This window comes from Artemia sp. Qi Xiang Cuo, chromosome 12 (assembly GCF_049724085.1).
Source record: "Artemia sp. Qi Xiang Cuo chromosome 12, ASM4972408v1, whole genome shotgun sequence".
NCBI lineage: Eukaryota > Metazoa > Arthropoda > Branchiopoda > Anostraca > Artemiidae > Artemia > Artemia sp. Qi Xiang Cuo.
Window position 1 is genome coordinate 36,434,588 of NC_142805.1, and position 25,841 is coordinate 36,460,428.

The 25,841-nt window shown below is 34.2% G+C and overlaps 1 protein-coding gene across 3 annotated transcripts in view; it reads left to right on the forward strand.

The window, feature by feature from the left end:
• Nucleotides 1–11,666: 11,666 nt before the first annotated feature.
• Nucleotides 11,667–25,841, forward strand: part of LOC148946071 (E3 SUMO-protein ligase PIAS2-like) — a 122,656-nt gene continuing 108,481 nt past the window's right edge. The window contains exon 1 of one of the 3 annotated variants that reach the window (XM_089098056.1): nt 11,667–11,728. The gene's annotated coding sequence lies outside the window, so the exon portion shown is untranslated. Of the gene's footprint in view, nt 11,764–25,573; nt 25,659–25,841 lie in introns of those variants that run through there. The other 2 variants (XM_089098055.1, XM_089098058.1) reach the window with 2 other exon arrangements.

Consider the following 25,841-nt stretch of genomic DNA (forward strand, 5'->3'; position numbering starts at 1 on the left):
ACTTCTGTTCTGAATTTTTCCCTTTTTTTTGTATCATAGAAGTATTTCTCTTAAATTCTAAATTTTTCCATAGTAGAGAAAAAAAAGGGTTCTCTCCAATTTTTAATTTTTCCACAGAAGAGGAAGAATCTCGACTTCTATTCTGAATCGTTCCTTAGGTTATATTTTATCTACACGTCGAAACTGTTACCTGTGTAAAAATAATTGTAAATATTAAATGAAAATTTGTCCTTTCTTCCATAATTTTCTTACTTCTGTTCTGAATTTTTATATTTTTTTTGTTTCATAGAAGGAAAACAAAATTCTCTTAAATTCTAAATTTTTCCATAGTAGAGAAAAAAATGGTTCTCTCCAATTCTTAATTTTTCCACAGAAGAGGAAAAATCTCAACTTCTATTCTTAATCGCTCCTTAGGTTATATTTTATCTACACGTCTGAACTGTTACCTGTGTAAAAACAATATAGTAATAGACAATGAAATTGCAAACAAAATAAAAATGTTCTAATCTTTCAATGTCATATTCTCATTGTTCTTGACAGCAAATACATAAAAATTTTTATTACACAACTGCTGCCATCTATTCTATTATACTTATAGATGGCTGCATAATTGACTGTTCTCCCATCTATTCTGCTTCATTTATAGATGACAGCAAATATGATTTTTTTTAGATAGGTCACTATGTTAACGGATTTTAAGTTAGGTTCGTTTGGGTTCAGTAAGAGTGTGCACAGTCTCACTGAACCCAAACGTAAAAGTATTTTTAAAAGTAAGGCTATCGGGTGGTGGTGGCCAATCATAGGGTCTAATTTTTATATCATATTTGCAATCTTTTCTCGGGATAATATTTGTATTTTTTAGAATACAGTCGACGAGATCCCCTTCATACGCGCTCTCGAATTTACAGTAGGGGAGGATTTTGTCCAAAAATCACTTGTTCTATTCATATCAATGTAGAGAGGGTCGGAGACAGTGGCCATGAATGTCACATAGAAATCTTTGGGCATTGTTAAGGTTTTCAACTGCAACCCAAGAATCAAAATCAGAATTGTATCCTAGGCAACGAACAAGCAACTGTCTCTTGCCCCTGCAAGTACAGCTCTTTAATATCTTTTCAATTTGATAAATTTAACTACTGTTTCTAACTCTTTGTAGTTCATATTCATAAAAACCGCGAGGATCTCATCTTCTTTGGTGTCTCGCAGCCGTTATGTCCTGGGCTTAGTGTCTAGTATTTTGGACACTTTAAAAAGTTCAGTGCTCCATAAATAATTCCCCTTTTCAAAAATATTGGTGGTTCTATTAATTCGAACAATATCACCAACATTGAATTTTTTCTTCACATTTTTTGTTATTGTTTTTTCACTGGAATATTGCTTTAGAAAAGTATCAAATGTATTTTCACTGCAATGAACTTCCTGAGGGCTAACACCGGACAGCGATTGATGTGGTCGTTGGATATATATTTGCATGATTTTACCTAAATCATGAATAAAAGCAGCAGTATTTTTCAGCGTGCAATATCTCAAATTTAATAGACCAATCGTTCTTATCAATCGTTCAGACAATGCTCTCTTTGATCGCAATGGAATGGCATATGTATAGCGACTAAAGACACTGATTGCCACTAGAATATATTTGTAGGTTTTATTCTGACGTCGTTGTATCACTTCACGAGTTAAAAGATCTATTTGCATTATATGCAGTGGGGAAAAGGCCTTAGTTTGTCGATACTGTTTGCCGCGAAACCTGCAATTCCAATGCGGTATGTAACTTGGTTCATATTCTTGATACTCTATTGCATTTTTTAGTATGCTGTCATCTACTTCAGAGATAAATTCAAAGAGCGTTGTGGGGGAGCTTAGACTTCCCACTTCACTAATATTTTCATAGACATGTTTTAAAACTTCATCCATTTTGAACGCAAACACGTAGTGTAATGTCCACTGCCCTTTTGTACACTGGAGGGTGGTGCTTGTGACGGTGAATTGATATCAATACGTCTTTGCTTTTGTCTAACCGTCATCATTGGTGTTATAAAATCATTGCTGCTGCTGCTGCTGCTGCTGCTGCTGCTCCTGCTGCTGCTGCTGCTGCTGCTAGGAGTGCTAGTATTTTCTAAGATTTATTTAAAATTTTCTTCTTCTTTTTTTTAAATGGTGGTGGTTTTGTTAGAGGACTGGCACCTCTACTATATTCTCTTAATTTCTTTAGAATTTGCTTATTGCCAATAAGACTTTTGGGGAAGTTTGATGCATTTAGAAAGGTGTATAGATTATTGTCAAATGATAAAAGTCCATTACGATTTGTAACCATATCACTTGTTAAATCAAGTAGATTATAACTTTTTCCCTGAATTATAATTCGTTTCCCAGTGCTATCGACTTGAACTTGATAATCGTCATCACCACTACCACTTTCCAACATGGGATGTGTTAATACTCTTTTACTTTGCTCTCGATAGGTCACTGGAAATAGGTTTCCAATTGATGTTACTACGGAATTCATTTCCTTCTCCTTTGTGTGTGCTAAAGCTGCTGCAGAATCTTGAGGAGATGTTTCCTGTGTGGGGGGGGGATCTGTGACGGTAACGGCGGGTCTCTCACGAAAAGGTCTATGTTTGTCAACACGACGCAGCATCTTGAAGTAAAACTAGGTTTTCTATCATCGGCAATATTTTCATCATTAATGAATTTGCTTGGATTGTCTTCAAAGTTTTCAACTGCTGAAAGGACAAGTTCTATTGGAGTCAATTTAAAGGGTTTAGTTTCAATTTATAGGGTTGAGAAAACTGTTAACAAGTCCTGCGATTACTGGTAGTAAAAGTGTAAAAAAGCTACCGCCCGCTTGAAGGAGACGTTTTCTTTTAAAATTTTTTCCTTTGTTTTTGCAAACCAAGGCACGTAGAGTGGAACGATGCTGCTTTGTCTGTTGTCTAACAGCTTCTGGTAAGTGTACTTTGCCCTCAGTTAAATTTAAACAAAGTTCAGATATTAGATTATTAAATTCTTTGTCAACACCATGTTTGAGTATGGCCTTCCTGAGTGGGGGTTTTGAAGTGCATAGAACAGAAAATCATGTTGACAAATCAGTTAAGTAATTAGATTTTTCCCCAAGGTCTTCCCATGTTGAGAAACTAGTTAGGTTTTCCCAAAATCTTAAACTGTCCACAAACATGTTATATAACTACTGTTTTTCCCAAGGTCTCCCCTCTAAATACATTTCTGGGTTTTCCCCCGTGATCTTGAACTTGAGACTCAGGGACTATGTACTCTCTACCAAAGGCATATAGCGGCAAGGTAAATATAACCTCGCTCCCTTTTAATATTGGGGATCTGGTACCTTAATGATAATCCAGCCCTTTTTTATTTAATTAGAGGAGGATGATGTTTCTTGGAGTGAATATGAACAGAAGACATGGGAGCCTTGACAATGACCTTATCATGGAAATAGTTTGTGTTACTTCTAACAGAAAACTTGGTAGCGTTAAGAGAAAATTGTTACTTCTAAGAGAAATTTGTTATCTTTGAGGATAACTTGTTGGTATTAGATTTTGTTTACTATTAACAAAAAGCTGTTACCTCCATGAGAAATCTGGCCGTTTTAAGTAAAAATTGGTTATCATTAAGGAAAAAAGTTGTTACTTCAAGGAGAAAATTTACTAGTTTTAAGAAAAAATTGTCACCTCTAACAGAAAACTTGGTAGCATTAACAGAAAATTGTTACTTCTAAGAGGAATTTCTTATCTTTGACGGAAAACTAGGTGGTATTAGAAAAAAATTTGTTACTATTAATAAAAAGTGGTTACCACCACGAGAAATTGGATCATATTAAGTTAAAATTTATTTGTATTAAGGAAAAAAGTTGGTACTTCGAAGAGAAAATTGTTTAGTGTTGAGAAAAAGTTGCTAGTTCTAACAGAAAACTTGTCAGCATAGCCAGAAAATTGTTACTTCTAAGAGAAATTTGTTAAACTTGCTGCTATTTCAAAGAAACTGTTACTATTAAGAAAAAGTTATTACCACAATGAGAAATTTTATAGTATTAAGTAAAACTTTGTTAGTATCGCGAAAAAAGTTGTTATTTTGAAGTGAAAAGTTGCTAGTGTTAAGAAAAAGTTGCTATTTCTAACAGAAAACTCGGTAGCAATAACAGAAAATTGTTACTTCTAAGACAAATTTGTTATCCTTGATGGAAAACTTGTTACTATTAGAAAAACTTTGTACTATTAAGGAAAAAAGTTTTTACGTCGAAGAGAAATTTTTTTAGTGTCAAGAAAAAACTTACTTTTTCTAACAAGAGTCTTGTTAACAAAGCCAGAAAATTGTAAAATTGTTACTTCTAAGACAAATTTGTTATCTTTCATGGAAAACTTGCTGGTATTAGAAAAAAGTTGTTACTATTAAGAAAAAACCTATTAACTCATGAGAAATTTGATAATATTAAGAAAAGGTTTGTTAGTATTAAAGAAAAAGTTGTTACTTCTAAGAGAAAATCTGTTAGTGTTAAGATAAACTTGCTACTTCTAACAGAAACCTTATTAGCATTAAGAGAAAATTATTACTTCTAAGAGACATTTTTATCTTTGGTGGAAAACTTGCTGCTATTAGAAGAATTTTTGTTACTATTAAGAAAAAACCTGTTACCTCCATGAGAAATTTCAAAATATTAAGTAAAACTTTTCAGTATTAAAGAAAAACTTGTTACTTCGAAGAGAAAATTTGCTAGTGTTAAGAGGAACTTGTTACTTCTTACAGAAAACTTGGTAGTATTAAAAGAAGATTGTTACTTCTAGCAGACATTTGTTATCTTTGACTAAAAACTTGCTGCTATTCTCGCTTGGAACACTAACAGGGGCAACACTGAGAAGACAAACCATGACATAACTCTGCAAAAATAAGCAAAGTCACATGTTTCAAAGGGAAAAAAACTTCTAAATTGCACTTTGAAGACATCAATTGAGGTCACACAGGCAAGATAAGGTACAACACTACAAAAACATCTTGATTCGTAGGTTTCATACGAGAAACTTCCAAAATACACTCTGAAACATCAATTGAGGTAACACTGACAGAATAAACCACGATACAACAGTATACAAACATTCTGAGTCATACGGTTCAAACGATAAACTCCAAGATGCGCTTCGAAACATCAATTGAAGTAACACTGATAAGTCAAACCCGACACAACACTAGAATAATATCTTGAGTGATACGTTTCAAACGAACAAATTCAAAAATATCTTGAATCATTTGTTTCAAATGAGAAAACCTTCCAAAATGCAATTTGAAACATCAAGAGAGGTAACAGTGCCATGATAAACCATGAAACAACACTATAAAAACATCTTGAGTCACACGTTTCCTATGAAAAAAGATGCATTTTGAAACATCAAGAGAGGTAACACTGATAAGATGTAGCACGACACAAAATTATAAATAAATCATGAGTCATACGATTCGAACGAGAAAGCTTCCAAATGCACTTTGAAGCATCAACGGAGGTAACAGTGATACGAAAAACCACGACACAAAACTATAAAAATAACCTACGTCTAATAAAGTCATACGTCTCACTCAAGGCTAAAAACCCCAGGAAAATAGTGAGCAATATGTAAAAATAATAAAATATTGAAAATAATATCTTAAATTTCTCAAACGTCAGGCCATAAGCCCTAAAAAATTTTTAATATATGAAATAAATGTTAAAATATTGAAGATAATTGCTTAAATCCTTAAAAGCTTGTATATCCAGCGTCAAAGTTTCCCCGCAGTGCGCCGGACGCGTAATGCCATGGTGCCAGGATGTTTTTTGTAGAGCATCATGAATGAGATGGCTTGCGAAAAACAAGAATCAATGGGTTGAAGCATAATTTTTAACAAGACATGTCCGAAAAGAAGTCTTAGGAATGATGAATGGGGTCTCAGAGTATGCCACAGAGCAGTAATAGTGTGGCATTTTGACGTTAAATGCTTGGAGTAACACGTTCTAGCTTAAATGCTTGGAGTCAAGTTCCCAATGTTCAAAATTAAAAACAGTGTTTAATTTAGATGGATGAGCTTATATTCGGTGGGAAAAGTTGAAAATGTCCTAGAGGGGAGATAATTGGGTTATCCTACGTGGATGCCGAAGGGGCAGGCACGTAAGCTGTGATGGTGTGCAGTGCCCTATGGAGCTTCATGAATGGCTTAGCTTGCAAAAACTTGAATCACCGATTGAAGCATAATTTTTAACAAGAAATGTCTGAAAAATGTCTTAGGAATGATGAATAGGTTTTCAAAGGGTGCCAAAGAGAAGTAATATTGTGGTATTGTGGCGTGAACTGCTTGGAGTAACACGTTCTAGCAATGAAATGTCGAATTCCCGCTGTTCAAAAATGAAAAGTGTTTAATTTAGATTCATGAGTTTCTTTTCGGTGATAAAGTTGAAAGTGTCCTAGAGGGTGGGAGTGAGTGGGTGATCGCCCGTGGATGCCGGAGGGGCATGCGCGTAAAGCTGTGATGGTGTGGAGTCCTTTGTGGAGCATCAAGAATGGCTTGGCTTGCAAAAACTTGAAACACCAGATTGAAGCATAATTCTTAACAAGAAATGTCTGAAAACGCCTTAGGAATGTTGACGTGATGTCAGAGGGTGCCACAGAGCAATAGTAGTGGGATAGTTTGGCGTGAATTGGTTGGAGTATCACGCTCTAGCAAAAAAATGGTGACTTCTCTCTGTTCAAAAATATATTGTTTAATTAGATTCACCAGCCTATTTTCAGAGTGAAACGGTTGAAAATGTCTGTCTAAAACGGTTGAAATGGATGGGGAGGTGCGTAATGCCACGGTGGTGTGAGTTGCCATATGTATAGGGTTGGGATGGGTTTGGAAAACTTGAATCATCGGATTGAGGTATATCTTTTAACATAAAATGTTTCAAAAATGTCTTAGGAATGATTTTAGGGGAGTGTGGGGGCAGTCAAATAATGGTACTGTGGCATGGATTGCCTGGACTAACACGTTCTAGCAATGAAAGGTCTAGTTCCCGCTGTTCAAACATAAAAAAACAGTTTTTTATTTAGATTCATCAGCTTCTTTTTGGTAGCAAAAGTTAAAAATGTCCTAGAGGGGGGATGAGCGGGTGATTCCACGTGGATGTCGGGGGCAGGCGCTTAAAGCTGTGATGGTGTGTAGGGTTCTGTGGAGTATGATGAATGGCTTGAAACTTAATTCACCGGATTTAAGCATAATGTTTAACTTGAAATGTCTGAAAAATGTCTTAGGAATGATGAAGGGGGGTGTCAGAGGGTGCTGCAGAGCAGTTATAGTTTGATAATGTGGTGTAAATTGCCATGGGGGTATCATGTTGAGGATGGACTGCTAAAACATAAATTAATGGATTTAAAAGCATGGAATAATGAGAGTGCCAGAGGTTACCGTATGCCATCCATATTTTGCCAGGAAGGCATGCATTGCCTTTGACTAGCACAGTCTAGAGCTTAAAGATAAGGTAGCAAATATTAAAAGAATTTTTTCAGTAGAGGGTGACTTAAATCTAACATCCCAGTCAAAGAAACGATGCAGTTTCGTTAAAAAACTTTTAATTTAGCATAAATTTAACTCTAATATCAACGTGCTCTCTGGAAATGATTGCTAGGGCGGAGGGTGGGGGCGTATTGTTAGGACATTGTGAAATATTCATAAGTTTAACTCAAAGAAAACGGGATATTTTCCTTAAAAGCTATTAATATGACTAGGAAATGATTGCTAGGGGGAGGGTGGGGTGTTTTTGTCACAATGGTGTGAAATCTTACATCCCACTCAAAGAAACGATGGATTTTCGTTAAGAAGTTAATAATAGGGCTTAAATTTGCATCTAATATCAACCATACCCCCGGTATAGCAAACTAGGATCGCCAACTTTCTATGGTAAACGGTTCTTTTTGCATATATTTCGATAAGGCTTTTCTCACCTTTTTTTTGTTTGTCGTGTTTTTTTACTGTTTTTTTATGTTTTTTTTTATATTGTTTGTAAATTTGTTTGAAATAAAAAAATTTTATTTACAAAGTATATGTTTTTAAGATTTATTGTTTAGCACAACTAAGGAGTTTATATAATTTAAGCATGCATTTTCCTTTTATCGCTATAAATACATTAATAACAATCAACAATATTATTTAGTATAAACCCCTAAAAAGCGTTACTTAATGGAGAGGTGTGATTTCCGGTAAAAAATGTTTCCCGACTGCGTGCCAATTATCCGTGCCAATTATACAGATGCACGAAACATCTCATTCTAGAAAGTGAAACATAGGAATTTCTCTCACACGCAATAGATTAATTTCGGAATGTAATGAGTAGGACAAAATACTGGGACTAGCTGGCCAGTTCTTACGGTTGGAGCGCTTTCCCATTGGAAGGAAATTGACCTTTTGAATCCTAGTGAGGACAAAGAACTAAAAGAAAAAAAATGATTTGAAAGAAAGAAAAAAATAAAATGCTAAAGAAGTATTATGTGACAGGTATGTGTGTGCTGTCATTATTTAACTTACGTGCCGACATTGCGTAAGATGCACTGACCTTACATAAAGTGTGTGGGAAAAAATGCGTTGTATATTTCACATGAAAAAAAATAAAATGTCAAAAAGTACAACGTGACAGTGATGTTTGCACAATCATTAAGTGACATCACACGTTAAGTTACAAATAGGGATTCCCAATGGGTCCTGACGCAAGGTTGCATAAAATTATGTCATCCATATTAGACCTGACCGTTTAAAACGGGGTAAGTTGTGTGACGTCATTGGAGTCCAGAGGGGCGATGTCATGGGAGGTCTTTCAGCTGGAAACGGGGCTGCGTTTAAAATCCCATGTTAATTTTCCTATTGCTGTTATTAAAATCCCATGTAAATTTTCCAATGGATGTTGCAGAAATCCTATGTTAATTTCCCTGTTATTGCTACTTGTCTACCTGGGCGTGTCAGGGGAAGTCTGCCAGCCGACCGCATTGCACAGGTGCGAGAGATTAGGAGATTCACATGTAATGGGCCGCTTGAAATTCCATGTTAATTTCCTATGGATGTTGCGGAAATCTTATATTAATTTCCCTATTATTCCTGCTGGTCTATTATCCCGACCATACTCCAATTGGTAATACTAAAGCACCTGGGAATCTTTCCAGGGTGAGAATCTTGCCAGGGCATGACGTGATGTCACAGAGCTGTTGTGACGTAACAGGGCTGCGTTTAAATCTCATGTTAATTTTGCTATGTTTCGGTGATTTATTGTCCATTATGTCTAGAGTTCATTCTCACGAGACAAGGGGTAGTGCGGACCTCTATGTACCTAGAGGTATTTCTTCCCGTTCATGTTTTTCTGTTTTTTATAGAGGTACGCGGAAATGAATAGTTTAAATAGTGATATTAAGATTATTGGAGACCCCAATATATTTAGAAAAACCATTAAGGGACTGGTTTTTGGCTGATAATGAGTTTTGAGTGATTGATTGATTTATTTTGTTTTGTTGATATGATGTTCCCGGAGGAAGTACAATATATGATATTATTTTGCATTTATTTTTGAGTCTAGTGGTATTTGTGGTGTCGGTGGACAAGTGGTCTTAGTGGTCTTAGTTCGGTGGATAGTGGAAGTAGCAATTAGTTTTGTGTATATGTCTTTTTTCAATAAATCCTTCTCTCTCTTCTTATGGCTGTCAAAGAAATCCGATGTTAATTATCCTATGGATGTTGCTGAAATCCTATATTAATTTCCCTATTATTGCTACTTGTCTTTTATCCCGACCACACTCCGATTATTCATACTGAAACACATGGGACTCTTGCCAGCTGGAAACAGGGCTGTCGTGACGTTAGAGCGCTCCCAGGTAATAGCCTAATACCTACATATGTTACAAGTTAAAAAAAGTGTCCGGATCGGGATTCAAAGGTGGTGGGCTGTCGTTGGATCTTAAATGCCCCCACTACTATTGAAAAGAGCTGGAATAAGTACAGAGTATTGTTTCACATTTATCCGAAAAGTGATGGAGTTGCGAAGCTGGCTATTTAACCGCAACCACATGGACTTATTGTCATACCTATTCCATAAGAGGCCGCAAAGAAAAGGATTTATTTCACTTTTCAACACTTTTCTCTTTTATGACATCTCCAAATCACAGTATTTAAATGGTCGACCAGAGCAGGGCTCTTGTCAAAGAAACCAGGGAAATAATATTTATCACCGCTTGTCCGATATTTCAGCTTAGACTTGACCCACGACAATTTTCCAGAAGTAAAATAATTATATAAGAAATCGACACCATTTGAGTGGTCTTTTTCAGAACTAAGGTTTTTCATTAAGGATACCAACTGTGGCAGGGGGATTAAAAACACTCATAAGCAAATGAAATTCAATTTGAGGACGAAAGAGGATTATTGTGGTTATTCTCTTTTATAGAAACCTAGAAAAAAGAAAGATTTTGCAAAGTAAAGACAAAGAAAACTAAAATATTAGATAAATAAATAAAAAGGTTCTTTATATACAGAAACAGGATTTTAGGTCACAATTTCAGTTTTGGCTGGAATTCCAGTTTTTGGTACAAATTCTCTTCCTTCTTGAGCAGTAGCCTTTGAAAAACATAATGTCTTAGCTCAGGGTGCCCAACGCGTCTTTTTGGTGTGATGACTATCATCATTGACCACCGATTTTTGATGATTTTCTTGGTGAAAAACTGGTGAATTCTGGCAATTTTCTTGGTAAAAAACTGGTGATTATTATTTCGTTGTGGCGGCAAGCATGAACGGCAGGGTTGCCACCGTCAGTAGGATTTTACTAGATCTAGTCAAAAAAAAATCTAGTAAATTTAGAGGATCTAGTAAATGTCCCGAAATCTAGTAAAAACTATTAACAAGTTTATAGTAAACAAAACTTTTTTTTTATTTTCCCTGAATTCAGGGAGAAAAATTACCGTAAACATATGACAATTTACAATGTTTGCTTGTCTGTTTTACAATTTTGCTTGTCTGTCTGAGAGACCGACAAGATTGATGATCAGGAATCTATTGGAATCAAAACAAAAGCCAACCACCAAAGGTGATTAGGTGAATCTCCTCAGTTTGAAAATTTTTATTGACAAAAAAGGAGCATGTTGAGAGAAATTAAAAGTAAGTATATATATATATATATATATATATATATATATATATATATATATATATATATATATATATATATATATATATATATATATATATATATATATATATATATATATATATATATATATATATATATATATATATATATATATATATATATATATATATATATATATATATATATATATATATATATATATATATATATATATATATATATATATATATATATATATATATATATATATATATATATATATATATATATATATATATATATATATATATATATATATATATATATATATATATATATATATATATATATAAATATATATATATATATAAATATAATATATATATATATATATATATATATATATATATATATATATATATATATATATATATATATATATATATATATATATATATATATATATATATATATATTTTTGAGCATTTAGTAAAAACAGATGCGGTCTAGTAAATTTTTCCTCCCCTATTTAGTAAATTCTTCCAGGTTAAGGCGGCAACCCTGATGAGTGGTAATAGTGGCAAAAAAGTGATCTATTTCAAAAGACAGAAGCGTGTATGAGTATTATCATTTTACTTTTTAGCACAAAGGTAGGCTAGTGTCTTGGTTAGATCTAGTATCTCCATGCTCACAACCAACTAGCATAAATACTGGTAAAATTCTACTTTTGGCTAGCCTATCTTGGAAAGGGGTTAGGCTAGGAAAATGAAACTTTCAGGGATGGGTCTACAGGCTAAAGTATGTCCTGGGAAGGTATTTTGAGGTACCTACTTCCACTGCTTCTCCTTGTAGAGGATCCTGACCTTTGATAACCTTTAAAAATCTGTGTGTTATTAAAGTGAAACCTTGCAAAATAGATCTTCTGCTTAAATGAAGTAGCCAACAACAAAGTTGTTTTCAGCTTCAACACTTTGCTCAATTCCAATTTATAAGGTTTTAAAGATAGGTATGCTAATACATTTTCTAAATTTTGAGAAAAAAATGGTCAATATCTACCAAATCATATTTTTGAGTTAGGACTAAAGTGAATAGGGCCTACACCATTCAATGCCTTTTTTTATGCTGATTACAAATATAGGTAAAATTCTACTTTAGTTACTTTTGGCTATCTTGGAAAGGAGTGGGGTTAGGAAAATGAAACTTTCAGGGATGGATGTACATGCTAAGGTTTGTCCCGGGAAGGTACTTTGAAGTACCCACCTCCACTCATCCCCCCCCCTCGATCTAATGGTAAATTACTGCACATTACTATTTGTTTTTAACTCATATTTCATCCTATATTACTATCATAAATATAAATCACTGCGTCCCTTACACAACTTCTGCTTTTAACCTTGTTCATTAAAATATATTCCAACATCCTATTTAAATCATAAGACATTTAATTTTCAACAAATGCTGACTTTCTTTATGGTATATGAAACCCGGTTAGTTGTGATGTCACACTTGCCTTATCAGACACCCTTACCCTTAAGGGTAGCAGGCACATGCCAAACAACTCTGTTGATAAGACCATTTAAACTGTATTAATTAGGGAAAGGATTTCACAAGAGAGATCAGTAAAAATAACCTAATCCTTTTTAGAGGACAAATTATGTCATAGGAAGATGTTTCGGAAGCATTAATAGATAGAGTGCTAAAAACATCAGAATCGACTTCAGAGGACACGTTATATCACGGGAAGAGGTTTTTAAAATCCCCCTTCCCCCCAAACTCAAAATTTCCAAAATTTTACTTTAGAAGCTTTTAAATATTTCTAAAGCACTAATAGATAGAGCGCTACAAGTTTCAGAATTGACTTCAGAGGACACGTTATATCACGGGACGAGGGTTTTAAAATCCCCCTTCCCCCTAACTCAAAATTTTCCAAAATTTTATTTTAAAAGCTTTTTAAATATTTCTAAAGCACTAATAGATAGAGTGCTAAAAACATCAGAATCGACTTCAGAGGACACGTTATATCACGGGAAGTGGTTTTGAAAATCTCCCTTCCTCCCAAACTCAAAATTTTCCAAAATTCTACTTTTGAAGCTTTTTATATATTTCTAAAGCTCTAAGACATAGAGTGCTACAATCTTCAGAATCTACTTCAGATGTCACGTTATATCACGGGAAGAGGGATTTAAAATCCCCCTCCCCCCAAAACTCAAAATTTTACAAAATTTTACTTTATAAGCTTTTTTAAATATATCTAAATCACTAATAGATAGAGCGCTACAAGATTCAGAATCGACTTCAGAGGACACGTTATATCACGGGACGAGGTTTTTAAAATCCCCCTTCCTCCCAAACTCAAAATTTTCCAAAATTCTACTTTAGAAGCTTTTTAAATATTTCTAAAGCGCTAAGAGATAGAGTTCTACAAAATTCAGAATCAACTTCAGAGGACACGTTATATCACGGGAAGAGGTTTTTAAAACCCCCCTTCTTCCCAAACTCAAAATTTTCTAAAATTCTACTTTAGGAGCTTTTTAAATATTTCTAAAGCGCTAAAACATAGAGTGCTACGGGAAGAGGTTTTGAAAATCCTCCTTCAAGGAGGATTTTCAAAGCACTCTATGGGAAGAGGTTTTGAAAATCCTCCTTCCCCCAAACTCAAAATTTTCCAAAATTCTACTTTAGAAGTTTTTTTAAATATTTCTAAAGCGCTAAGACATAGAGCGCTAGAAATATCGGAATCAACTTCAGAGGAAAAATTATTTGATGGGAAGATGTTTTTGAAATCCCCCTTCCCCCAAACTCAAAATTTTCCAAAACTTTACTTTCGAAGCTTTTTTAAATAGTTCTAAAGCGCTAAGACATAGAGTGCTAAAAACATCAGAATCGACTTCAGAGGACACGTTATATCACGGGAAGTGGTTTTTTAAATCCCCCTACCACCCAATCTCAAAATTTTTAAAAATTATACTTTAGAAGCTTTTTAAATATTTCTAAAGCGCTAAGACATAGAGTGCTAAAAACATCAGAATCAACTTCAGAGGACACTTTATATCACGGGAAGAGGTTTTTAAAATCCCCCTTCCCCCCAATCTCAAAATTTTCTAAAATTCTACTTTAGAATCTTTTTTAAATAGGATGAACTCACTCCGCGAGACCGAAATAAACCTATCAGACTTTAATTAAGATTTCAAATTTTTTTCTGTTTCGATTAGTTATTACTCTCACGTCCCCCGTAACAAACCTATTTCCAAAATTCTATGTTATACTAGGTCTCAAACGATATCTATATTGAATCTATATAGATCTAAAAACATGATACTCACCTTCAGAGGACACCTTATATCACGGGAAGAGGTTTTGAAAATCCCCCTTCCACCCTAACTCAAAATTTTCCAAAAATATACTTTAGAAGATTTTAAAATATTTCTAACGCACTAATAGATAGAGTGCTAAAAACATCAGAATCGACGAGGATATTTACATCTGTTAAGAAGCAACTATTTCAAATGCAGGAAAAACCCATACTAAGTTGACCTATCTTTCCAATATATTCATAACCCAATTCACTGTTATCTTTGTTCAACTATTCCCGGCGTTTAACAATGAAACAATTAATTAAAGCCGCAATAGATATTACGAGTTACAGCTTCAGTCTGTAAATGACAATTATTGAGATATGTCTTGCAATTTTTGTGAAATAAATTTCTGTGGTGGTATCGTTCAATTTTTTACTGTTGAGGCAGTCTTAGAGTTGTATTATAACCATGGCATGTTATTGAGAAGCAGGAATTGCGATATTTGTGGCCAGATTTGCGTAAAATATAGAAAATTGTTCCGTTGCCAGAAGTCTAGGCTTATACCTATCCGAGGTGGCCATGAATATTCTCAGGTTAAGTGTACTTTTTCAAAATCGATCTATGACAAAACATGGATGGCTCGTTCACACCTTTCTGAGCTAGAAAATTTCCGTTTTTTGAGGATTTGGCTTCAAATACCGCCTCCAAGGGAGGATTTCATGATCAACAATGTTACTTGTTGTAAACAAACCTTTGTGGATTGGAGCCAGTTCTGCAGAGAGGTTTGTATGTACATATGTCATTCAAACTTTGCTCCTTTGGGAGGAGAAGGAGTCATTGTTGATATAGATGAAGCCCATTTTGGGAAGCTTAAAAATAATCGTGGTCAGATTGTCAAGGGTAAATGTGTATTTGGTGGAATAGAGCGAGGAACTGGTAATTCATTCATGGTTTCTGTGCCAGATAGAAGTAGTGCCGTATTGTTGGGAATTATCCAAAAGCGAATCCTGCCAGGGACAACAATTATCAGTGACTGTTGGAGGGCCTAAGATGGCCTGGCTAGCCAGGTCTATCAGCATTTACATGTCAACCACAGCATAAATTTTGTTGACCCTGCAACATGTGCTCACACACAAACCATCGAAAGACATTGGCGTAACGTTCAAGACAATATAACCCAGATATGGAAGAAGAGAAGAACATATGGAAAGATATATGGCAGAGCACTATTTAAAAAAAAAATATTAAATCTACTTGAGAAAGCACCATTTCATTAAACATATATTAGAGCATTATAACCCCAACTAATTTGTTTTTTATGGGTATTATTTACTAATAAATGTTTAAAACTTTGTAACAGGAAATTTGGCAATTTACAGTATCTAACCCCATTTGTTCTTAAAGCAATTCAAATGTTTTTGTCCAAATAGTTTAGTGTAGCAATCTTCATTCTGGAAGTTACGAGACGTTATTAAGGTGTCAATAGGGAGGGGGAGAGAGGGGGCAGAAGTAAATATTTGACTATATATTATTCGGTACTTGTGCATTATAAATAATCAACCAATATACACTAAATAAGTTAAGTTTGGTTACTGGTAATTAAATAAAATAAAATATGATTAAAATATAATAGTTTATAAAAAACTTTGGGATATATATTTTCTCCGGAGGGGGTGGGGGGTAAATCAGAGCATATATTAAATACGTAACCTAACCCAGGTACCTTTTTCCCTCCCTAAACCAAAAAAAAACACAGTTTAAATATTGTAAACGCAATAAGAAATCACGCTTTGCGATCCATTTGTCTAACAAATACCCGTTTGTCTGGTTTCCTTGTACAGTCTATAGTGGTGGGCTATTTATAATGCACAAGTACCGAATAATCTATATTCGTTTTTATTATTTTTTTGGAAACCCCTTAACATTTTGAGTTGGGTAACCACATCAAACATATTCAAATAGTTTAATCCTATAATGTTGAAAAATTTTGCTTTTCTTTTTTACATCCGCAATTTAAAATATGTAAAAAATGTTTGAACTTATATAGAAATTTTCTTTCGAGAGTGCAAAGGTTAAAGGTTAGTTGAAAGGAGATTTGATAGCGGGGGGGGGGGGGGGGGGGGGGCGGTGGAAAACAGAATGGTCGCAGTGTCCCTGCTTCTACTAATCTAAGCTGACCATTTTGTTGCAATGTTTTGCACTAGAATCATACTCTAAAATCTGGTTGATAAATTGCATGTGTAGCAAATTTGTCTGAGTTTCGTAAAAGGGGAAACAACCCCTAAAAGTAAAAGATTTTAATAAAACTCATACCATCAAATTTGTGGTTCTTGGCGAATACCCGCCGGAAAATCCCCCCGGAAAATACCTCCCCGCAGAAAATACCCCCCTCCCCACGAGAAATACCCTCACGGAAAATCCCCCCTCCCCCCCACAAAATACCCCCGTGGACAATAAGGCTTTTCACATTTAAATTTATAAACCAGAGTTTAGTGTATGGAGGGGGAATGGGGTGTATGGTTGGGGGGATTTCTAAAACTTTGAGTAACCTTTAAAAATTTGTGAGTTATAGCAACGGAACCTTGCAAAATAGATCTTCTGTTTAAATGAAGTACAACAAAATTGTTTTCAGCTTCAAAATTTTTCTCAATCCCAACTTATAAGGTTTTAAATATATGCAAATACATTTCCTAAATTTTGGAAATAAAACATTGATATGGCTTAAGATTCTACTCAAATAACTGAAATTGCATTTTCAGAACTATAGCCAGAGAAAAAGAAACTGATAACTGAAAATTAAGGTAAAATGTTGTTTTGTCAAAATTTCAATGGGTAATGGGTATTTCAAAAACATCTTCCAATGACATAAAAAACATCTTCCCGTAACATAAATTGTCCTCTAAAGTTGATTCTGATGTTTGTAGCGCTCTATGTCTTAGCGCTTTAGAAATATTTAAAAAGCTCCTAAAGTAGAATTTTAGAAAATTTTGAGTTTGGGAAGAAGGGGGGTTTTTAAAACCTCTTCCCGTGATATAACGTGTCCTCTGAAGTCGATTCTGATGTTTTTAGTACTCTATGTCTTAGCGCTTTAGAAATATTTAAAAAGCTTCTAAAGTAGAATTTTTGAAAATTTTGCGTTTGGGTTGAAGGGGGTTTTTAAAAACCTCTTCCTGAGATATAGCGTGTCCTCTGAAGTCGATTCTGATATTTTTAGCGCTCAAGTTGTCGTGATTTATGAATAATATTACAACAATAGAAAGTAAAATTTTGTAAATTTTTGAGTTAGGGGAGAAGGGGGATTTTAAAACCCTATTCCAGTGAAATAACGTGTCCTCTGAAGTTGATTCTGATGTTTTTAGTGCTCTATGTCTTAGAGCTTTAGAAATATTTAAAAAAGCTTCAAAAGTATAATTTTGGAAAATTTTGAGTTTGGGAGGAAGGGGGATTTTCAAAACAACTTCCGGTGATATAACGTGTCCTCTGAAGTCAATTCTGATGTTTTTAGCACTCTATTTATTGTAGCTTTAGAAATATATAAAAAGCTAATAAATAATAAATTTTGAAAATTTTGAGTTTTGGAGGAAGTTGGATTTTAAAAACCACTTCCCGTTATATAACGTGTCCTCTGAAGTCGATTCTGATGTTTTTAGCACTCTATGTCTTATCGCTTTAGAACTATTGAAAAAAGCTTCGAAAGTATAGTTTTTGAAAATTTTGAGTTTGGGGGAAGGGGGATTTCAAAAACATCTTCCCGTGATATAAGGTGTCCTCTGAAGTTTATTCTGATTTTGTTATCACTCTATCTATTAAAGCTTTAGAAATATTGCTAAATCTTATAAAGGATAATTTTGGTAAATTTTGTGGTACGGGGGACGGGCGATTCAAAAAACATCTTGACGTTACATAATGTGTCCTCTGAAGTCAATTCTGATATTTGTAGTGCTCTATCTATTAGTGCTTTAGAAATATTTAAAAAAGCTTCTAAAGTAAAATTTTGGAAATTTTTGAGTTTGGGGGGAAGGGGGATTTTAAAAACCTCTTCCCGTGATATAAGGTGTCCTCTGAAGTAGATTCTGATGTTTTTAGCACTCTATCTATTAAAGCTTTAGAAATATTTAGAAAGCTTCTAAAGTAGAATTTTGGAAAATTTTGAGTTAGGGGGGAAGGGGGATTCCTAAAACATCTTCCCGTAACATAATTTGTCCTCTGAAGTCAATTCTGAAATTTGTAGTGCTCTATCTATTAGTGCTTTAGAAATATTTAAAAAAGCTTCTAAAGTAAAATTTTAGAAATTTTTGAGTTTGGGGGGAAGGGGGATTTTAAAAACCTCTTCCCGTGATATAACGTGTCCTCTGAAGTCGATTCTGATGTTTTTAGCACTCTATGTCTTAGCGCTTTAGAAATATTTAAAAATCTACTAAAGAAGAATTTTTGAAAATGTTGAGATTGGGGGGAAGGGGGATTCTAAAAACCTCTTCCCGTGATATAACGTGTCCTCTGAAGTAGAGTCTCATGTTTTTAGCACTCACTTTCTTTGAGATTTATAAATATTTAAAAATCTCCAAAAGAAGAATTTTCGAAAATGTTGAGATTGGGGGGAAGGGGGATTTAAAAAACAGCTTCCCGTGATATAAAGTGTCCTCTGACGTCGATTCTGATGTTTTTAGCACTCTATGTCTTAGCGCTTTAGAAATATTTAAAAAGCTTCTAAAGTAAAATTTTTGAAATTTTTGAGATTGGGTGGAAGGGGGATTTTAAAAACCTCTTCCCGTGATATAACGTGTCCTCTGAAGTCGATTCTGATGTTTTTAGCCCTCTATCTCTTAGCGCTTTAGAAATATTTAAAAATGCTTCGAAAGTTAAATTTTGTAAAATTTTGAGTTTGGGGGGAAGGGGGATTTTAAAAACCTCTTCCCATAACATAATTTGTCCTCTGAAGTCGATTACAATGTTTGTAGCGCTCTATGTCTTAGCGCTTTAGAAATATTTAAAAAACCTTCGAAAGTAGAATTTTGGAAAATTTTGAGTTTGGGGAGAAGGAGGATTTTCAAAACCTCTTCCCTTAGAGTGCTTTGAAAATCCTCCTTGAAGGAGGATTTTAAAAACCTCTTCCCGTAGCACTCTATGTTTTAGCGCTTTAGAAATATTTAAAAAGCTCCTAAAGTAGAATTTTAGAAAATTTTGAGTTTGGGGAGAAGGGGGGTTTAAAAGCCTCTTCCCGTGATATAACGTGTCCTCTGAAGTCGATTCTGATTTTTTTAGTACTCTATGTCTTAGCGCTTTAGAAATATTTAAAAAAGCTTCTAAAGTAGAATTTTGGAAAATTTTGAGTTTGGGGGGAAGGGGGATTTTAAAACCCTCTTCCCGTGATATAACGTGTCGTCATTAATCTATTGAAACTAAAATGGTATAAAAACATTGATACAAAAATAGTAAGTTATAAAAACCACCCCACCATAAAAAAAAAATAAAAAGCTATTCACCATCTTTAACAAAAATATGATATTTAATATTTTCTGCATATTTCTTTTGCCTTTGCACTTCTGACCACTATTGCAAGTGAGTTAAGCTTTATATTATAAAAAAAATGGTCTTGAACCATCTTTTGGGGTCATCCACTCTTTGTGACAATTTCTATAGGTCAAACCATTTAGTATGTAGCCTAACTTTGCAGGGGCAGATCCAGGATTTTTTAGGGGGGGGGGGGCAGAAAATAGGTTGATCCAATAAAAAAAGATTTAGGGGGCACAAAATAGGTTGATCTGATAAACTTGCATTAGGAGCAAGTTTAATTAACACAAACATGAGTTAATTAAGTATTACACTACTTTAAACTAAGCTAGGGGGGGGGGGGCATGCCCCCCTGGGTCTGCCACTGTAACTTTGTGGTATTGCTTAGTAACTATGATAGTAATGAAGAGTAGGAAATGAGGATAAAGATACAACTTCTATATTTGTAAAATGTATATTAAACATTAAATACTAGTTCTTTTAGGTGTGTATCAAGAAAAACAGAATGAAGAGATAGAAATACATAGAAGATATTGAAAACGAGGGTTTTAAGTATAGGCAATAAAGCATTAACTAATCACTGTTTCTTTTTAAAAGTAGTATTTTAATAAACAGCATCAACTTTGAAAAAATCTCAATTTATTAATCAAAATTTTACTTTTCATAACAATGTGGTTTATCTTTCCACTTTTTCAAGTTCAATATATTGTGCTTGAATTCCAGAATTCACAATTTTATAATAAAAAGTCTATTTCTCTATTTACACTTTTGCCATATCTATTTATTACAGAGTCAATGTCTACTTCAATATTTTGGTGAACTTTTATGATGGCTAGTCCAGTCAGTCTATAGTCTTGTCAGTTTAGAGCTCTTCGTTAGTATTTCCTCTTCTATTCATCCTAAAATATTCGAATAAAGACCAAAATCATCTAAAAAATATGAACTCTAATAAATATGCATGTACAGGGTTTGTCTGGAAAGTAATAGGACTGATTTTCTTCTGCTGCCACTGTACTTTGGAGGATGTGCACACCAGCTGGATTTGGTAGAGGGCATTACTAGCTAACAAATGAGCCACTGGTCAGTTGTCTACAAGCACCTGGAGAGTCAGGACAGGCATTTTTTGCATGATGTGTTTCTGTGAGGGGTGCAAGCCAAAAATGCAACATTGGTTAGAGCAGTGGTATGTGATTCAATTCTGAGTGAAACTTGATAAATCTGTGACAGAGACATTTGGTATGATCAAGCATGCTTACCTAGATGTTGCTTTAGCAAGAAGTATTGTGTTCTGGTGGTACCAGGCCTTTTTTGAGGGTCAGGAAGAGGTTGCCAATGAAGACTGTGCCAGAAGACCTTTGATTTCAACAAACACTGACAATGTGACTTGTGTGTGCAAACTTTTGTACTCAGCCATTCATTAAGTATTTGTTCAATTGTCCAAATGTTAAATTTACCAAAATCTGTCATTCATGGCAATATGACAGTACATTTGAACATGTGCAAGGTGTGTGCAAAGATGGTCCCAAAAGTACTCACTGATGACCAGAAATTGTGGCAAGTGGAAGTGTACCAAGAAAAGTTGAACATGTGTGAAAGTTACCCTCATTTTTGAATAACATAACCGCAGGTGACAAGTCCTGGATCTTTGAGAATGATCCCAAGACAAAGAGGCAATCTTCCTGGATGCACATGTTGGTGTCTCCTTGTCCAAAATAGGCAAGAATGAGCAAATCCAAAATGAAAACTATGCTCATTGTCTTTCTGACATCAGAAGCATCATCCACCATGAATTCGTTTCTCCTGGACAAATGGTCAACACCAAGTTTTATGCGGAAGTGCTCAAAAGACTCAGTCAAAGGGTCAATTGGGTCCAACAAGACATCACAGCCAACTGGAAATTGTACCCTGGCAATGCCCTGACTCACACCACCTTTCTTGTGAACAGCTACTTGACCAAGGCCAGCATCCCAATGCTTCTACAGCCCAGATGTGGCCCTCCTAGACTTTGTTTTGTTTCCTCGCCTGAAAAGGCCAATGACAGGCAAGCATTTTGCGGCGACAGAGAGGATCCAAGGAGCATGCACTGCAGCTCTCAATGCTATTCTAAAGAATGCATACTGTGATGCCATCACAGCCAACTGGAAATTGTACCCTGGCAATGCCCTGACTCACACCACCTTTCTTGTGAACAGATACTTGACCAAGACCAGCACCCCAATGCTTCTGCAGCCACTCTACAGCCCAGGTGTGACCCTCCTGGACTTTGTTTTTGCTCCCTTGCCTTAAAAGGCCAATGAAAGGCAAGCATTTTGAGGCAACAGAGAGGATCCAAGCAGCATGCACTGCAGCTCTCAATGCTATTCTGAAAAAATGCATACTGTGATGCCTTCAATGCTGGGAAATTGTGCTGGCAGCGCTGCATTGATTCAGAAGGAGCCTATTTTGAAAGTTTTTAAAGAATTGTAAAGATAGGCTCAATAAATGTTATTAAATTGACTCAGTCCTATTACTTTCTGGACAAACCCTGTATTTATGTGCTTCAAACTAAGTATATGATTCAAATTACTCCTTAAAAAGCAAATACGCCTAATAATGTGTTTGTTATTTTTGTATTTGATAGGTATAGATTAGTGATTAAAACTCTCAGGGTTTCAAGCTGTCATAGATTTTTAATTAATTTTTTTTTTTAATCTGGAGATTTTCAGATATTCAATTCAAACGTTTAAATCTTGATATATCTGTTGAGCACAAAAATGAAAAAATTTGATTCAGACTTAGCATTAAGTAAGAGGATTGTCCTGTAAAAATTTTAATTTATAAACAACTAATCGTGGAAATATGATTGAATGGCATGTATCAAAACGAGTATAAAAATTCTCAGCGGTATATATAGGAGTTTATAAAATTTTATAGACAAATGTATGCAACTCCTATACAAAAACATATTTTCTGACTGGTTGGTATTGAGAAGGTGAGAAATTCTGAAGTAACATTGTAGTTGCATTCTGTTTTGGTGGTTAACTCAAGTTGTGTGAATTTCCACTTTTTATCAACATTTTATTAATAAATATTTGAAAAAAAATCAAAGCCATACCACTGATTCAAACTAAGAACTCAGAGACCCATATATACCAACTAGATAAAAAAAAAAAAAAAAAAAACAACACATAATTATTTGCCTTCTTTTATAAACAATTTTTCGAAAATCTGTTCTTCTTAAGTGATTATTCTAACCTTTGAAGGAGTTTTGTTACTCATATACTTAGTTTTAAGTCTATACTTATAGGAACCTTTATTAAAGTTCTAAAGACATTGGCCTTTATTTTAATGTTTTAGGATGAACAGAGGAGGTGACATGTCATATGATGCAGAGCTTTAATTAGATGAAAATAGGCACCATTTGCTCACCAAAATCCAAAACTTAAATTAATAATTTTTACACTTCTCATACATTTACTTTCTATAATACAAATCCCCTAAAAAACACCAATGTTGTAAAACCACCCCGTTTTGCATAAAAAGCAAACACAAAAAACCAAAACAGACAGCCAAAAAAAGTAATGATATCAATTATTTTGCTTCAGTGCCATAGCAAGACTCGAAAACAAATTTTTGACAGTAAAAAAACTAAGTTAGGATTTTAAATTTCCCCACCTTATTATTCCAAAATGAAGATTTTCGCCTCCCAGTTGGCTTTCGTGGTAATATGGACAGATTCCCTTGATTAAATACTTTTGCAGCAGGCATCATTAGTAAAAGCTAACAGAGACTGCAAAAAGTCACGAAAACCTTGTTTCAAACTTGTTTGTAAAAAGAAACAGTCTTAATAATTAAAAATTATTAAAATCCAATTAAAAAAAAATAGCTTGTCCCAAACCAGACCAAGCAGTCCCAACCGCAAATCCGCCACTACACCAGGGGAGGGGGCGCGCGCCCCCTGGATCCACCGCTGGACCCACCCTCCCTGTATTGGCTCTGGCTATACACAAAACTAACCAAGAAGTGACTAAGTGCTTGCTTTATAATATGCAGCAAGTATCAATACATCATATTTCCTTGTTTATTTCTTATTTTTGTCTGTTTTGAATCAGTTTTTCATCAATTATGATGTTAGCTGTTTGTATAGATCAGGGTTATATGACACGACTGTGGGAGGAGGGGTGCAGGCTAGATTGTCAAACACTCAAACAAAACCATAAAAATGGACATAAAAATAGCAATCTAAAATGTCTCTTTTTGTTATAGCATGTCTCCTTCTGCACAGCTGTTATCCTAAAACTTTACCAATGCTTACTTTGGCTATATCATTCATAAACACATAAACCCTAAAAATGTTTTAGAGTAGTTTCCACAGTTTTATAGTGTTTCCTTCTGGAGAGGGGGAATGCTCAACTGATACCCATAATACTCCTTGTTTGAAGTAGAATTGGTAAATATTTCACTGTTCATATTATTGACTTACAAATAAAGTGAACATACCAATCAATGCCTTTTTTATGTTCTTTCCAAATATAATAATCACTTTTGCTGCAAATGAATTATACCCCCACCCTTATATATATATATATATATATATATATATATATATATATATATATATATATATATATATATATATATATATATATATATATATATATATATATATATATATATATATATATATATATATATATATATATATATATATATATATATATATATATATATATATATATATATATATATATATATATATATATATATATATATATATATATATATAGTATATATTTGCACATTAGGGGTGGGAGTAAAGTCTAAACTTACCCCTCATTTGCATCAGAAACACACTTTACCCCCAGCCTAATGTGCTATATATATACCCTGAATTAGTATATATAGGGGTTGGGGTAACATTCATTTGCAGCAAAAGTAATTATTATATTTGGAAAGAGCATAAAAAAGGTATTGAGTGGTATGATCTCTTTATTTGTAAGTCAACAATTTAAAGAATGATCTTGACAATGATAAACTCAAATTAAGCATACCCAGAATCAGTTTCATGCTATTCTCTTTTTTTTAAAATATAACCCCTATCAATAATTACCTTTGTATATCAAATTTAAATCCCGTTAAACTGCCTGGTGTGCAGTTGAACAATAACCTCAAACGGAACTCTCACATTTCAATCCAAAACCTTAAAATAATTTATTGTTCTTATATAAGACCCTGTCTGGAATATGCTTGTCCTGTCTGGCACCCTGGGTTGACCAAACACCAATGTTCTAAAATTGAAAGTATTCAAAAAAGAGCAATAAAAATTATTCTGGGGACGGCCTATACTTCATACGATGAAGGTTTGGCTAGACTTGAACTTATTACATTGGAATCACTATGTCACATCCTTACCATGAACTTTGGTCACAAGTGCCTTAGTTCTGACTATCATCGACGTTTTGTCCCTCCCTTTAAAGAAAATCGCCAACCCTTCCTAATACTAGACTCAATGCTCATAGAGCTCCAAATACCCAACTGGACCTGTATCCCCAAATGATGACCATGAGGTACAAAAACTTTTTGTCCCCTATTTTGTTTCCAAGAAAAGATGGGGCTGATGAAAACAAACAATGGACCACATATATTTTTTTTTTTTTTATATTTCTTCTTGAAGTCTATCAGTAGAGGATGCAGAACAGATTGGATAATAACTATGTATGAATACTGCAACAATATCTGATCTTCAGCAAAGAAGAAAGGTAGGCACAACCTAGATGGTCTGTATTTAGTTCTGATAAGAACATAGTTTTGAGTTCTGATTATCACTTAGTTTGTACATATTTCTGCTAGTCTGTATTTGTTCAATAGCCCTATCAGAGGCAACGCTGTAGCGTTGTCTATAGTAAAGGCCATACGGCTCCAATGTTTTATTATTTATTGTT